The sequence below is a fragment of the Lactuca serriola genome, chromosome 1 (genome assembly GCF_051521515.1).
Source record: "Lactuca serriola cultivar US96UC23 chromosome 1, Lser_US96UC23_V15, whole genome shotgun sequence".
NCBI lineage: Eukaryota > Viridiplantae > Streptophyta > Magnoliopsida > Asterales > Asteraceae > Lactuca > Lactuca serriola.
The window spans coordinates 200,100,309-200,107,811 of NC_136408.1; positions in this window are offsets into that span (position 1 = coordinate 200,100,309).

Below are 7,503 nucleotides of genomic sequence, written 5' to 3' on the forward strand. Positions count from 1 at the left end.
AGGATTGAAAGATTGGAAACTCGTGAACGGTTAGCTGCTGAGAGGATTTCTCTCAAGGTGGAAATGGGGATTCGGTCCCTAGACAACACTCGACAGGCTGATCATAAGCCATTCATGGCAATTGCGGAGCGCCTCATCTATGAGGTATCCGCAATCAAGGCATATTTACAAACAGCCATTGCTTCCCAGTCAACTCACTCACAGAAGCAGATAGCTGGGACTCACACTGCCTATGAGTCCACTATCTCAGTCCTTCAATCTACCATCAACAGACTTCAACAATCTTTATCGTCCAATTTTCATGGCCGCTAGATTCTTCAACTTACAAAGGAGATTGATTGACAACTCTTTAACTCCGCCATCCCAGACAATCTGCAACTAGCTGATGTTCTTAAAGCTCAATTTCAGGAGGTATGTGCAAAACTTGATGGTCTTTAGTCATGGCTTGAGGAAGCTCCTAGAATGAATTCCTCAAGAGGGGAAGTGATGAAGACCATCACTCAAACTGCGTCTCTCATCATAGGAGCCCCCCCCCATCATAACTGAAAAAAATTCTGTCACCGCAACCATCTACTCATCAGACACCACCACAACAGAAAATCGTTCCTTCTCCTGAACGACCTAAGACTCCTCCTCACTTCAAGAATCTAGCATCCAACATGTCATCCGAGCACTCCAACGACTCTCCCGCGACGAAACAGAAGAACGCAAATCAGAAAGCAGCCAAATTTGCTGAACTCATCTAGAGAGAAAACGGATTAGACATCACCATGGATGAATCCTTAGTCAATTCTTGGATCAATAACCATCGAAGACTGTTGGATGATGATTACAAACCTTACCTTACTTATGCTGAACCCCCTTCTGACGATTACTGGGATGTTCCAATCTCCCCAAATGCTAAATACTTCACTGTATTTGAGCCCTTTGACCGCAGCCTACCTGATCACAAGAGACTGCCCATGGAATTCGAAAGACTCAATCGATTCTATGCGAAACATGATTCTTCCATAGGGAAAATCTGGCCTAATGATAAACCATCCGCAGGCAAGAACTTTAAGCCCTGGAAATTCATGAAAGCACACTTCATCCAATATACTCTTACAAGAAGGAATCAGGACTATGTCCGCACCCAAGCTGACTTCCCATGCATGAATCCAGAAGAAGTCTTCCTGATAGCTAAGGTGTTCGAGAATAAAGTTGACAAATATCCAAAGATAAAGATATCACTGGAGAGGGAAAATACTTTTCTCCAGGAACATCTCTGCGACTTCATCAAAATTGATGCAGATATTCACCCGGCTCTTGCAAAGAATTTTCATCTACCACCACTTGATCCTGCCCCAGTTCTTACCGAAGGATTCCAAGAAAGATCTCTTTGCGCAACCAACTATCCTGACCTTGGAATTGTTTTCAAACATAGGGAAAATGAAATCAAGTATTTCATCCCTATCACGGCAATGCATCGACTGACAAGGAAGCAACTCGAAGTTTCCAGAACCGCAGTGGAAAAATCCAAACACACCACTGTTGAAGTCAAGTTTGAAATTCTAAGGAGGATCACATGGTTGGAAAGTGTTAGAAAATTTTCGTGGATTCTCATCAAGTTCCTTAAACTTGATAAATGAAGGAAAGTTGAAGAGGTCACTTAGGGTGAAATTGTTGAATTATGGAAGTGACCCTCTTAAACTTCGTCTACCGCAACTCTCAAGATCCGCAGTCATCATTGATCAGCTACCGCATCCGCAGTCATCATCATCCGCAGTCACTATCTTACATTATTAGATTAGTTTTTTATCTGTTTGTCTTAATATACACTCTTTTGTCCAGTATGCCTTGCATGGCTACTCTTAACAGTTAGGACTAATGTAATCTATGAGTCTCTATAAATAGAACTCAATCTTTCTCATTTACAATATCTTTGAGACTATCAATTACATCTCTCAATTACGCATCTTATATCTCTCCTTACTCTCAAAGTTCACCAGAACATAGTTGAATATTATTTCTCTGCGAAGCAAGTCATTCTTGACTTAATCATTAAGTTTGATCTTGCTTACTAAATTGGTCTGAATGCATTCCATGTTATGAATCAACTTATGTTTATAGTTGATATATCACCTGCTGTCATTTATATTTCCTTACATTTCCGCAACTAACTTTCTAATTATCTAACTCTAACTTATTATTATTGTTGAGCATTCATGATCCATTGAGATTAACTATTCCGCAACTATACTTGTTCTAACATTTGTTCAAGTGTGTCTCAAGTTTTTCACTCAACATTACCTCACATTGTTGAAGTCCCGTGGTCAAAACTCTTGTGGCTGAATGACAGAATCCCGAACTGTCAACATCAAAATAACACCCAATTAATAATTGGGTTCTAACACATAACCATAAGTCCATGTATCGGGTAAAAGACTATTTTACGCCTAACTTAGCTTCATTCAAGCCCAAGGCCCAATACAAAGGCCCAAAAGTCAAACTATGAACCAAAGCCCAATATATTGCCCAAATCTCTACATGGTCTTACCTTAAGGCCCAACCATTTATTCTGGCCCAAACACTTGGCAATCCACTGTCCAGTATCTCATAATCATCAAGGACCAGTTATGGCCCATCTATGGCCCAATTTTCCCATTTGGGCCCAAGCCTGTCCAATGGGCCTTATCCTAAAGCCCAATCGAAATATTCTAGTCCACATATTTGTTCATGGATGGCCCATCAAGAGCCCAATCACTAAAACACAACAGAAAGGCCCAACTCAAGGCCTAACCAAAAATTAGGGTTTCTCACATGAAACGATGATTAGGGTTAAGTATTCTCGCTTAACCCATTAGGTCCATTACTCCACTAGGCCAACATACAATGAAATCGACATAATTCATAACTTCAGTCCACTGGTCCAAATGCGGGTCCCGGCAAATCCAAAACTAACGTCTTTCTAAAATTAAGGCTTCCTAAACCCTAATTAGGGTTTCTAACCCAAGCACATGTCAATTAGTCAAACGGTTAGGCTTTTAGGTCAATTAGGGTATCATTAAATCGAGCACCACCCACTGCCACCTTGAGCGGTGGTGGTCGATGGCGGTAGCCACCCTTTCCTTGATTAATCCAGCCAAACATGAATCATTCCACATAATCCCGTCAAACCCATAATTAAATACAATAAATCACACACACAGCCACCCTTCACGGTGGTTGGTGGCGGCAGAAAGCGGTGGCAGGGGGCGACATCCACCATGGTTGGCTGCCATGGTGGTTGCTTGCAAGTTTTGGCAGCCTATACACACACACACACTTGACTGGACATGCATTCCTTCGCCATTCTAAGCTGAGTATGCACCGAACACACGCAGTGACACACACGCCACTACTATCCTTACGGTTACAGATGGTAGCGGAAGGACTCAATGAAAGGGGAAACCGTCCAGAGCAACGACGACGATGGGACTCGAGAAAATGATGAAAGAAGAGAAGGGAGTACATTACCGGTGGAAAGAGATGCAGCGTCGACCACAAACTCGCCTATCTTTACAGTCACCGGCGACAGAAGTGTGCGAGGTTTGGCTCCGAGTTTCCGGCTTCTCACTACATCTCCGGTAGCAAAGCATGATGTGGCAGTGCTCAACGGCGAGGCAGCAGGCGGCCCTGTCTGATCGGAATAGTGAACGAAGGGGGTGGTGGAGGCTGAACATCACGCATGGCGGCTGGAGTCCTTTGCCAGGTTTAGGGTTTGTTGGTGTATCATCACACAGGAGAAAAAGCCACCGATTCGACAACCCGTGCCCATACCAAACTTGTTTTCCATTTTCCAATTTCGGCCCTTCCTCTACGAACCTTTTTCAACCTAAGTCCAAAACTTACCTAATAGCCCCTGCCCTCAGAAATCTTTATAAATTGAATACATAATTTACCATTTAGCCCTTTCTTCCCAAAAATCTACTCAAATTAAGTCCTAATAATTACCAAGCAGTCCCTGCCTTCATAAATATTTACAAACCACTCCGGAGCTTACACTTTTAACCCCCAACTTCTAAAATTGTAACAATTAACTCCTCGAGACAAACACCTTGATATATTATCATTAATTTTAGGGATACTATTCATTCGTTAATTTGTATATTTATTTATTTAATAAACGGGGTGTTACACAAATCCTTTTTTAGCGTAACACATGTCGAGGAAAAAACATAATCCATGCAAGAAGCCCAATATATAACTTTTCCTATTATACACTTTTCTTTGAAACATAATTCGGGGGCTTTAAACACTTAACCAAACGTTGTCATCATCTGATAGGGTCTAACATCTAATCCTTAAATTCCAATACTTTTACTCGATCCATTTACGGCCTACTATCCTAATAAAAGAAACATCCAAAACTAGGTGTTACATCTCTTCTATGATGTAGTTAGTGTATGGCGAATTTCATTGACATTGAAGGCTATATTGTTGTAGTAATAAAGTTCCTAACTTTCTTAAGATATGTGGAAATTATTTATAGGTTTTTAAAATCAGACCATTGTTCATATCTTCAAAAGGTTAGTAAAAATTCTTCCTTTTGTCTGAAACAGTTATCATAAGTGTCTGGTTGCCTTTCTATTTAGTTTGAACATTGTATGAAACTTTTCCATTCAAAAATCTTTCTATCTTTAATTCTTTATAATTTGGCTAAGAATCTGATGTTCTATTATATATATAAGAAAGTAGGGAATAGAGTTGAGTATGAGTTATAAATTCATTTAAGTTTGAGCATTAACCTTGCCCTTAAATTGACTTTCACCATATAACTTTCTTTTAACCAAAAAGTATAGCAATCCCGTGTTAAATTTTGATATTGATTTTCATCATATACTGTTTTGATGTGTCACACCCCCAAACCAAAAACGGCGGAAACGTCTAGGAGTGGAGGACGTCATGCGTAGTATCACAATAATTGCATCATAGTAATCAACGTAAACACAAAAATTACAATATGATATGAATATTTACATCGGTTTGATTCATTGTTTGTGTATATCAAAAGTAGTAAAATATAAAGACGAGAATCAATAAGCTCTATCTTCTCAAAAGTCCGCAAGGGTACCTGTCTATTGATTCCATGAGAATACAAGCAGTTTTGAAAGAGTATCAGCATAAAGCTGGTGAGTTTATAAGCGATATTTTTGTAATGAAAACCTGTTGATGAATCCGTGAAAATGTTCGTTTATTTTCAAGAAAATCCAATATTTTCTTTAGTAAAAGCAAGATAATACCAGTTCCTTCTATCACCACTTAATTCATACTAGTTACGTATAAAAAAATATCGAACAAACAGTGGATTATGTGGATCTGCCCTAAGCCCACAACCAAACAAGGAACAGGAAGTGAGGCGGAAACGACACACTTCACAGTTTATCGAGTATTCTTCATACATAACCTTGATGCATAAACTTAGGGGTTATAGAACTAACTATGAAGGTAGTATAAGAAACATATTAGTTTGTATGTTTGGTTACTACTAGCATGTATGGTATATTCTGTTTGAAAACTCTGGTTACCACCAGTATGTATAGTATGTTCTGTTTGATTTGTATAAAAACGCTTGTATGAAATCCTTGGCTATCACTAGTAATGTAAACAATGGATACAATGTTATTTTGATTGCTTGTAAAGTACTGATGTATATCTGAGAAAATCCTATAGTTTCCCTTGAGTGTGTGTTTTTGCTTTAATGGTTCTGAAACTATAAGGCATAAGTATTTTCCATACTTATGTTATTAAAGCAAATGTTCATGAGAAGTATATTATTACGTAAATATATCGTTACTATCTACTGCGATTTTTATGACCTTAATAAATTGATACGACGTAAATCGTATGCCAATATCCTTTATGACTTTGTCACTCGCAGACCTTCCGGTCCAACTATAGCTAACAGCAAGGTGTGGGGTTGTCAGTCACGTATAGATCTATACACAAAATCACGTTATTTCTTGATGAGACTCTGGTTCATAAGGGTAGTCCTCCACTTAGTTATGTTTTTAAGCGCCCATGGTCGTGTCTCCCAACTAGATTAACGATTTTACAAGTTATAATATGTGAAACATAATGTTCCTTTGTACTTAAATTCGATGTATGTATTGTAGAGTAAAAATAATTAGACTTAAATAATTAACTAATATGGTACTCTTGTTTCCTAAAAAAGTAGTAATGTATGCCATAAACTATATTTGTCATAGTTTAAATGATTGTTAATGTAAAATCTTGATATAGTAAAACGTTGTATTGACAACTTAAACTATACCTATTATAGTTTGTATGCTATATAGTAGGTCTTCATATTGTTTCTGAAAACTATGCAATTACATATATTTGTTTAGCAGACATTGTCCCTTATGCTCCGCATAATATAAAAGGGATAAAATATCAATATATTTTATGAAACTCGTTGGCCTATGTTAATTGCATAAGTTTTGTTGAAATTGTTTTTGTTTTAGTTCACAAAATCATTTGTGTTTGGCTTGTATCCCCCCCCCCCCTGAAAATGTTAAAAATCATAAAAGCATAGGAGTATCAACTCACTGTTGTTGTGTGAAAATGTCGACTGGAAACGAAGATCATCGGGGTGTTGTACATGGCACTTAACGATATCCTAATATCAATAACCACATATATGCATCTAAATTAGCAATTGCGTTAGGTAAAGTGTTAGAAAAAAACTTGTTTTCGGCTAAGGAATGTTACCGGGACTTGATTGAATCGAGAGAACGAATTTTTCACTGCTTAAGAGGCGTGTACAGCCGTGAACAGGGGTTTACGGTTGAACACGTAGTGTACGGCTGTAAACAGGGTGTACGACCGTGAACTCTTCTTTGAGGGGTCTACGGCCCTTTGTAGATTTGAAGGGTGTATGGCCGTACACTCAAGAACAAGGGTGTTTGATTTCGAAGAAAATGTGTTCCATATGATCCCAATCGATTTCAAATGACGATTTACGATGTTTTTCGGAAGAAAATAAGTGTTTTTTGTGTGGGGGTCTTGTATTTATATGATGGGGGTATGGTCGGTGGTGGGGTCCACCTAGCACCAACCGTATACGGGTGTGCGGCCATACCGAGGTGTGCGGCCATCCATGGGTGTGTGGGCGTACACAGGTGTGCGGCCATATACTCACTAAGGCTGAAAACGTGTTTGTTTTTCAAGGACTTCGGGTTTTCGTGTGATTTGGTTTTGACTCGCTTATATAAATTTTATTAAATAAAACTAGATGATTCCTAAACCATGAAGTTTTGATGGGATCTTAATAAAATTCAAAGTTTATTAACGGAATTTGGATAACGGAAACGGAAAAAGGTTCGGGTTGTCACATCATCCCCCCGATAGAGGTAATTTCGTCCCGAAATTCAAACATAGAATACAAATAATGGGCTCGGGAAGAGATGGGGATACTTCTGTTTCATTGAATCCTCGTGCCCCAAGTGAATTCAGGTCCTCGCTTGGCATTCTAGCGAACCT